Raw genomic sequence first — 9,213 nt, forward strand, 5'->3', positions numbered from 1 at the left:
TCTCAGGCAGCAAACCCAAATGCTGCAGACCCTGGTTGGCCTACAGGTCCAAAATCCTGGACTTTCCACTCTTTGCATTCTTGGAGAACTCCCTGGTCACCACTCCCTACATCCCCCCACATACCACTTGGCATCACAGCATGTATGATTACCCTGGCACTCCTCATGAAAGAAAACCACAGCTTCACACACCAACCGTGGTTCTCACACGTGTATATGTGTAGCAACAACAGACTACATGTGCACTCAAATGAACAGAAATGTTTACTCCCTTTCTAATTTTAAATTTTCACTCCCATTAAGTTATGTGAAAAACTGTATAACATTGCATGTGGTTTGTTTTGGGGTTTGCACACTGATTTTCTGCACTGTTTTTTCCTAAATACAAACACTCTATTATCTTTATTACTTCACAATAAATATTGCAGAATGCACAGTGGTACTCAAAGCAAACAGTACTTGTAAGTGCACACCAAGCACCACAGAATTCATAGCTTCAGGAGTACACCCAGCCACATTTATAAATGTACAGCAAGCACGATACAATTCTTAGTGACACCCAAAGCTCCAGGCCCAGGGAACGTTCCAGCAGAGAATGCTACTGTGGCTTACTGGTAAAGTGCTCTTTCAAAGCCTCCATTAACTGCATAGCTTCATTTTTTTTCTTTCTTTCCACGTACTTTAATGGATTCCATAACAATGGACAAGATGGAGTTTAGAACTGGATCACCTGGCCCTTTCTCTTCTTGTCTCCTCCCAGCTCAAAGCGCTTGCACCTCTTAGTGGCCCAGCATTTGCTTGGACCCTGCAGTTGGGCTCCACACACTCAAGCCTCAGCACAATTTTCTTCGTGGTCTTGGCCTTCTTACAGAAGATAGGCTTTGTCTGACCACCATAACCACTCTGCTTCCGATCCTGTCTCCTCTTTCCCTGAGCGTAGAGAGAGTCCTTGCCCTTCTTGTACTGGGTCACTTTGTGCAGCTGGTGCTTGCCACATTTCTTGCAGTAAGTCCTGCAGGTTTTGGGGACTTTCACCATCCTGCCAGCAGCAGCAGCATCGGGGCTCTTGTAATAGCACTTGTGTCTGGGTGTTGAAGGGTGGTAGACAGCTACTTGGCCTTCACCCCGGCAGCAGCTTTTCCCCCTTTGCCTCAAAGATATTGTGCAGGACACAACAGGCAGCTATAACCAGGGGGATATTTTTCTCACTGTGTCTCAATCTAGTGAGTAAACACTGCCAGAGTCCCTTCAATTTATCAAAAGCACATTCAGCAGGCGTTCTGCACCTGCTGAGCCAGTAGTTGAATTTTTCCTTGGTGCTGCCGAGGAGGCCAGTGTATGGCTTCATGAGCCCAAGGAGCACGGGGTAGGCTGGGTCCCCCAGAATCAGAACTGGCATTTGAGTATGCCAGTGGTAATGCTCTAGGCTGGAAAGAATGTCCCTGCTTACAGCTTTCTGAACAGCCCGGTGTTCTTAAAGATGTGAGTGTCATGTACTGTCCCTGACCAGCCCACACTGATATCGGTGAAGCGTCCCCAGTGAACCACCACTGCTTGCATAGCCATAGAAAAGTAGCCCTTTCAGCTGATCTATGGTGTGGCAAGGTGAGCTGTCTATCACCCCACCTCAGTGCGGGAACCCTCTGGCTGCAAGCCATTGACTATTTCCTGCACATTGCCCAAGAATCAGTCCTGTGTAACAGGAGACGATTAATGGTCTTACACACTTACATGACAATGGCCCACACTGGGGCGGGGGGGGGGAGCATGAGCTGTTATAGCAGAAGTAAGGGTGAGACAAGACAGAACTGGGGTGGGGGGAATCAAATCAGTATCTTAGATGTCTGTATACTAATGCGAGACGTATGGGGAATAAGCAGGAAGAACTCGAAATGCTCGTAAATAAACACAACTATGACATAGCTGGCATCACAGAGACTTGGTGGGATAATATGCATGACTGGAAGATTGGTATAGAAGGATATGGCTTGCTCAGGAAGGACAGGCAGGGAATAAAGGGAGGAGGTGTTGCCTTATATATTAAAAATGTATACACTTGGACTGAGGTTGAGATAGAAAAAAGAGACAGATATGTTGAAAGTCTCTGGCTAAGGATAAATGGGGTGATGTCATGATAGGGGTCTACTACAGAACACCAAACCAGGAAGAAGAGTTGGATGAGGCTTTTTTTAAACAACGAACAAAATCATCCAAAGCACGGGACTTGGTGGTGATGGGGGACTTCAACTACCCAGACATCTGTTGGGAAAATACCACAGCAGAGCACAGATTATCCAACAAGTTCTTGGAATGTATTGGAGACCATTTTTTATTTCAGAAGGTGGAGAAAGCTACTGGGGGGAGGCTGTTCTAGATTTGATTTTGACAAGTAGGGAGGAACTGGTTGAGAATTTGAAAGTGGAGGGCAACGTGGGTGAATGTGATCATGAAACGGTAGAGTTCACGATTCTAAGGAATGGTAGGAGGGAGAACAGCACTATAAAGACAGTGGATTTCAAGAGGGCAGACTTTAGCAAACTTAAGGAGTTGGTAGGTAAAATCCCCTGGGAAGCAAGTCTAAGGGGGAAAACAATTGAAGACATTGGCAGTTTTTCAAAGAGGCATTATTAAGGGCACAAGAGCAAACTATCCCATTGCGTAGGAAAGATAGGAAGTATGGCAAGATACCACCCTGGCTTAACCAGGAAATCTTCAATGATCTCAAACTCAAAAAAGTGTCCTACAAAAAGTGAAAACTAGATCAAATTACAAAGGATGAATATAAACAAATAACACAAGTATGTAGGGACAAAATTAGAAAAGCCAAGGCACAAACGAGATCAAACTAGCTAGGGACATAAAAGGAAACAAGAAAACATTCTACAGATACATTAGAAGCAAGAGGAAGACCAAGGACAGAGTAGGCCGTTACTCAATGAGGGGGGAAAGACAACAAAAGAAAATGTGGAAATGGCAGAGGTGCTTAATGACTTCTTTGTTTCGGTTTTCACCAAGAAGGTTGGTGGCGATTGGATGTCTAACATAGTGAATGCCAGTGAAAATGAGGTAGGATCAGAGTCTAAAATAGGGAAAGAACAAGTCAAAAATTTCTTAGACAAGTTAGATGTCTTCAAATCACCAGGGCCTGATGAAATGCATCTTAGAATACTCAAGGAGCTGATTGAGGAGATATCTGAGCCATTAGCAATTATCTTTGAAATCATGGAAGATGAGAGACATCCCAGAAGACTAGAAAAGGGCAAATATAGTGCCCATCTATAAAAAGGGAAATAAGGACAACCCAGGGAATTACAGACCAGTCAGCTTAATTTCTGTACCTGGAAAGATAATGGAGCAAATAATTAAGCAATCAATTTGCAAACACCTAGAAGATAATAAGGTGATACATAACAGTCAGTATGGATTTGTCAAGAACAACTCGTGTCAAACCAACTGGATAGCTTTCTTTGACTGGGTAACAAGCCTTGTGGATGGGGCGAAGCAGTAGATGTGATATATCTTGACTTTAATAAGGTTTTTGATACTGTCTAACATGACATTCTCATAAACAAACTAGGGAAATACAACCTAGATAGAGCCACTATAAGGTGGGTGCATAACTGGTTGGAAAATCTTTCCCAGAGAGTAGTTATCAGTGGTTCACAGTCACGCTGGAAGGGCATAACAAGTGGGGTCCCGCAGGGATCGGTTCTGGATCTGGTTCTGTTCAATATCTTCATCAATGATTTAGATAATGGCATAGAGAGTACACTTATAAAGTTTGTGCACGATACCAAGCTGAGAGGGGTTGCAAGTGCTTTGGAGGATAAGATTGAAATTCAAAATGATCTGGACAAACTGGAGAAATGGTCTGAAGTAAATAGGATGAAATTCAATAAGGACAAATGCAAAGTACTCCACTTAGGAAGGAACAATCAGTTGCACACATACAAAATGGGAAATGATTGCTTAGGAAGGAGTACTGTGGAAAGGGATCTGGGGGGTCATAGTGGATCACAAGTCAACAATGTAATGCTGTTGCAAAAAAACCAAACATCATTCTGGGATGTATTAGTAGGAGTATTGTAAGCAAGACATTGTAATTCTTCCGCTCTACTCCACGCTGATTAGGCCTCAACTGGAATAGTGATGAATTCCAGTTCTGGGTGCCACATTTCAGGAAAGATGTGGACAAATTGGAGAAAGTCCAGAGAAGAGCAAATAAAAATGATTAAAGGTCTAGAAAACATGACCTATGAGGGAAGACTGAAAAAATTGGGTTTGTTTACTCTGGAGAAGAGAAGACTGAGAGGGGACATGATAACAGTATTTTCAAGTACATAAAAGGTTGTTACAAGGAGGAGGGAGAAAAATTGTTCTTCTTAACCTGTGAGGATAGGACAAGAAGCAATGGGCTTAAATAGCAGCAAGGGCGGTTTAGGTTGGACATTAGGAAAAACTTCCTAACTGTCAGAGTGGTTAAGCACTGGAATAAATTGCCGAGAGAGGTTGTGGAATATCCATCATTGGGGATTTTTAAGAGCAGGTTGGACAAACACCTGTCAGGGATGGTCTAGATAATACTTAGTCCTGCCTTGAATGCAGGGGACTGGACTAGATTACCTCTCAAGGTCCCTTCCAGTTCTATGATTCTATGATTTACCACTAACCGGTAGCAATCCAGTGTTTCAAACTTGGAGAGCACGATCGCCCCTTGCTTCTCCACTGTCAATGCAGCTCTCATTCTGGTGCCCTTGCACAGGAAATGAACTGGGTCAAGCTCTACACACAGATCCAGGAATGTGGCCTTTCGCATCCAAAAGTTCTGCAGCTATTGCTTGTCATTCCAAACCTGAACTACAATGCAGACCACCAGTCAATGCTTGTTTCTCGGGCCCAGAAGCAGCGCTCCACCTTGTGCATCCGCTCTGAGAACAGCACCGCCAACCTGGAATTGCTTTTTGCTATGAGCCACAGCACACTGTCCTCAGAGAAACAGTCATGTCCCCTGTTGTTGCTGTACTTCCTGCAGGTGTGCAAATAGAAGAGGATCTTGCATCCTGTGTTCACAGCATTCATGAGAACAGTGTAGAACTCTGCAGGCTCCATGCTTCTGTCAGACAGTGGACATGGAAAAGTGCCATGCGGGATTTTAAAAAATGACATGAAAATGATGAGACATGGATGGCGTTATGGGATGGACAAAGCATGCCGGGAACTTGACCTCTAGCTCCCAGAGATCCCGGGGTGAGTCATTTCTATCTCACAAAATGTTGCAAAAATATCCTACAAGGCATTCTGCTGGATGGGCGCACATGGGACACTGGAATGCCTATTTATAGTGCACCACACTTTACGTTGACACAAGCACACCTGGTGAGCATGAATTGCAGCTAATTATGCATGTGCCCGAGAGACATACAAACTGTGGCAGCTGTACACTGAGGTAACTTGTGTTGACCAAAGTTTGTAGTGTAGACATGGCCAAAGCCACCTCATGCCTTGTCCCTTTGGTCTCCTGCCTCCAGTGATGTGGTGTTCACATGTCCAGCCTAGTTTGGCTTCCATTCCTTAAGTGTCAATGTTCTGGTCATTGTCTCTTCCATTGTCTCTTCCAGGCCTTTCATTCATGTGTTGAATCCAACCAGTTCTTGTTAAAGTATCTGGTCCCAACCCAGACAGCATATGTGACATTTGGCCATGCCTCATTTCCCTTTCCTTTACCAGAAGTCAATCCATTTAAACCCAGAAGATAGCAATATAAAGTGGGTGGGTAAACTGAAGCATACATATGGCTCATAAAACTATTACCCAAAATTCCCACATTCCTCACACTAAGATTGACCAGTTTCCCATGGAGGCTCCATTCATGTTTGCAGTGGGGTGTCTGGAAGCTGTGGGGGTGGGATGGGGAAGAGTACTAGTTGGATGAGGAGCTGGAAGAGGGGAAACTGGGAATGGCTGGACAAGGAACCAGGGGTTGGAAGAGAGCTAGCACTTGCTGTCCAAATGCTTACTCCCTGGGCTCAGTGCTGACCCCCCAGTAGCTTAAACACCCTCTCCCAGAACTCCACCCAAAGGTGTGAGCCTCTTCTCCCAGGAGGCCTGGATATGTAGCATGTAACACATGCAGATATTTTTCAGTCTCATGCCATTACCCTTTTACTTAACAGATAAAGCATGAGAGAGTTCAGATCATATAGAAAACAACAAATGTCCTAACTGTGATGCCCCTCAATAGCTCACCGTTTCCATGGAAGACCAGCTATATTCAGGTAGGTAAACAGGGTTCCCTGCCTCATTGGGCTTCTAGATGCTGGGTTGCCTCTCCTTCATCCTGAGCTGGAGAAAAAGTGCCCTAAAGAAGAACAGCAGCTCCTGCCCTTCTATAACTTTTAGCTCCCTCTGTCAGATGATGTCCTGCTCAGCCTCCTCCGGGGATCACAGACCCCTACCAGGTGACTTTATGTTCAAGGTGATCTCTCCCCTGACAAATCAGTTCTCCTGGCTGGGAGCCAGACTATTGATTAGAGCTATTCCATTTCAATGGAAGAGCACTTTAAGTCAAGGACCTTCTTTTGTCCTTTTGCTACCAGCTTTTGGAATTTCAGCCACAGAAGGGAGCAAACAGCCAATAAAGGAGTCAAAGGGGCGGCACAATCAAAGTGGAGTTTCCATCTTGGTAAAGATCCTTGCGGAGAGAATTCCATCATCTCACACCGAATTCATAGCCTGTACAGGCAGAGTCCCAAGTTGTCATACTGTACAAATCACTTTTCGCAGGTGGTCACTGATTGTGTGTTCCTCATTTCCTGGGTTCCCAATGTCAATCTTGGGGATCTCGCTTGTAGAAGTGCTCAACCCACACGGCTGTTACTGAAGTTAATGGGACTGAGCAGGGCTTTGCAAATATAACATGGTATATGACGCTAAGTTCTCTGAAAAATCAGGCCCTAGGTGTCTCAAAGTGGGCACCCAAAATTAGTGGCTACTTTTGACCTTAATCTCTCCTTGCCTCAGTTCCCAGTCTGTAAAATGGGCATAAACCTCTCTCACCTCCCAAAGATGTTGTGAAGTTACTTTAATTAATATTCAGGAAGCACTCCAATAATTATAGTGATAGCCACAGAAAAGCCCATGAGGAAATAGATAATTTTGTATTAAGAGCAGCGTTTGAACAGTGTGCTGTAAACAAGGCCTGGAGCCACACATTGATCAATGAGGTGAAAACAAAATACTGAATACTGCTCATTAAATGAGCACTGTCCATCCTGTCGATGAGGCAGGAAACTTGTGGAAAAAATAGCCTGTGAATATATAATTACAGGCAGTATAGTAATCTGTGTGCTCAAAGGGGCTGAATTAAGAATAACTTAATGCAGTTTTTCCCAGACTTGTTCCGCCGCTTGTGCAGGGAAAGCCCCTGGCGGGCCGCGCCGGTTTGTTTATCTGCTACGTCCACAGGTTCAGCCGATCGCGGCTCCCAGTGGCCGCGGTTTGATGCTCCAGGCCAATGGGAGCTGCTGGAAGCGGCGGCCAGTACATCCCTCGGCCCGTGTTGCTTCCTGCAGCCCCCGTTGGCCTGGAGCAGCGAACCGCAGCCAGTGGGAGCCGTGATCGGCCGAACCTGCGGATGCGGCAGGTAAACAAACTGGCAGGGCCCGCCAGGGGCTTTCCCTGCACAAGCGGCGGAACAAGTCTGGGAAACACTGACTTAACGGATAACACTGGATAATTATGGATAACACTGTCATTTCCTCACTTTGGACTGCTTGGCTTTGCCACCTTAACAATGTTCTTTAAATGCAGTTTGTGCATGTGATATATGTCACTGGAAAGGTGACAGCAGCATCACCTCCTTTCACAGATGGAGAAACTGAGGCACTGAGGAAGGGACTTGCCCGAGGTCACCCAGCAGGTCAGTGGGAGAGAGAACCAGAGTGCAGGTTTGCTGACTCCCATGCCAGTAGCCCACTACCTGGACCAGATGGCCTCCCCTTTAAATTAACCTGCCCCCTCCCTAGAGCACCTTTTACTGTGTGCCCCATTGCCTGGCTCTCTGGGTGCACCAGTAAGTACAATTAGCTGATGTTTCCACCTGGGGCTGGATGACAAATACCCACAAAGTGTCATTTAACTCCTCTGTGAAGGGAGTGGCTTCCCCACACTGTGCTTTCAGACCCCCAGGTTGCCTCACCCATCCATAAGGAAGTGACGCCAGTGATCTTTACCCCTTGAGCCTCCTGAACCCAAGGGCCTGCCATAAAGTGAAGCGTTTCCACCCTGCCACCACAAAGTGCCTAGATGCTGCAGGGAGCCGTGCGGCTGCCCCTCTGGGGTCCCTGTGCTTGGGGAGAGGGGGGTGCAGAGCCCTGTGTCCCTTCGTGACCCACCTGCCTTCTTCAGCTTCTCTCCTGGGTGTGAATTCCAGTGGCTTTCCCAGCTGGGATTCCTGGGATTGCCCTGCAGCAGGTGGGGGCTGACCTCTGGTCTTTTAAAGGCAGCAGGTCAGTCACTTAAGCCCCCTCTCTAGTTCAATGAGATGGATTACAACAAACAACAACCCCCCTCTATGGTGCAACAGCCTGCATGGGGTGCATTTCAAACTAGAGTTGCTGGATGGCTTGTAACTGATAAACAAAGCTGAGGGCTGGGGTGTTTATAACGGAGGCTGAGCAGGGCTCATGTGATATTTATAGCATCTAAACAAACCAAACTCACTGGGTCATTATAGCTTGTAAACAAACTTGGCGGTTGCGGGGTAAGGACTGGTGGCTGAAACCACAGGCTACTCCATGCCTGACTGCCACAGGCTCTTATTAGGGGCTCAGTACAGGATCTCACTTGTGTTAGCAGAAATTCTTATTCCCAGCTTTCCCCTCCAGCCACTCTTTGCTGTCCTTTGGCTGAGGCATGAAGCACCAGTAGCCAGCGAATGAAGCTTGGGCTGGGAGCCAGGGGCTCTGGAGTCCTCATTCTGGATTCACTTCTGACCTGCGGCTAGTTCAGTGCCTCACAAGTGGATCGTGAGGGTTACTGAGCTTGTAAGGGCTGGGGAAATGCAGAGCTCTGTCTAGGTGCGAGATATTATTGTGGTGTGCTAAAGGAAGGCCTGGTAGAGTCACCAATGCAGCAGTTCCAGGGAGGCAGGGATGGAGACCCTTGCAGGCACTTTCAAAATACCAGGCTTCGGCTGGAGATGGGACAGAACAG

The 9,213-nt window shown here is 46.4% G+C and overlaps 1 pseudogene; it reads right to left on the minus strand.

Moving 5' to 3' along the window:
- Nucleotides 1-676: 676 nt before the first annotated feature.
- LOC140915271 (large ribosomal subunit protein eL42-like) lies at nt 677-1,041 on the minus strand (annotated as a pseudogene).
- Nucleotides 1,042-9,213: the final 8,172 nt, after the last annotated feature.

Source organism: Lepidochelys kempii, chromosome 7 (genome assembly GCF_965140285.1).
Source record: "Lepidochelys kempii isolate rLepKem1 chromosome 7, rLepKem1.hap1, whole genome shotgun sequence".
NCBI classification, from domain to species: Eukaryota; Metazoa; Chordata; order Testudines; family Cheloniidae; genus Lepidochelys; species Lepidochelys kempii.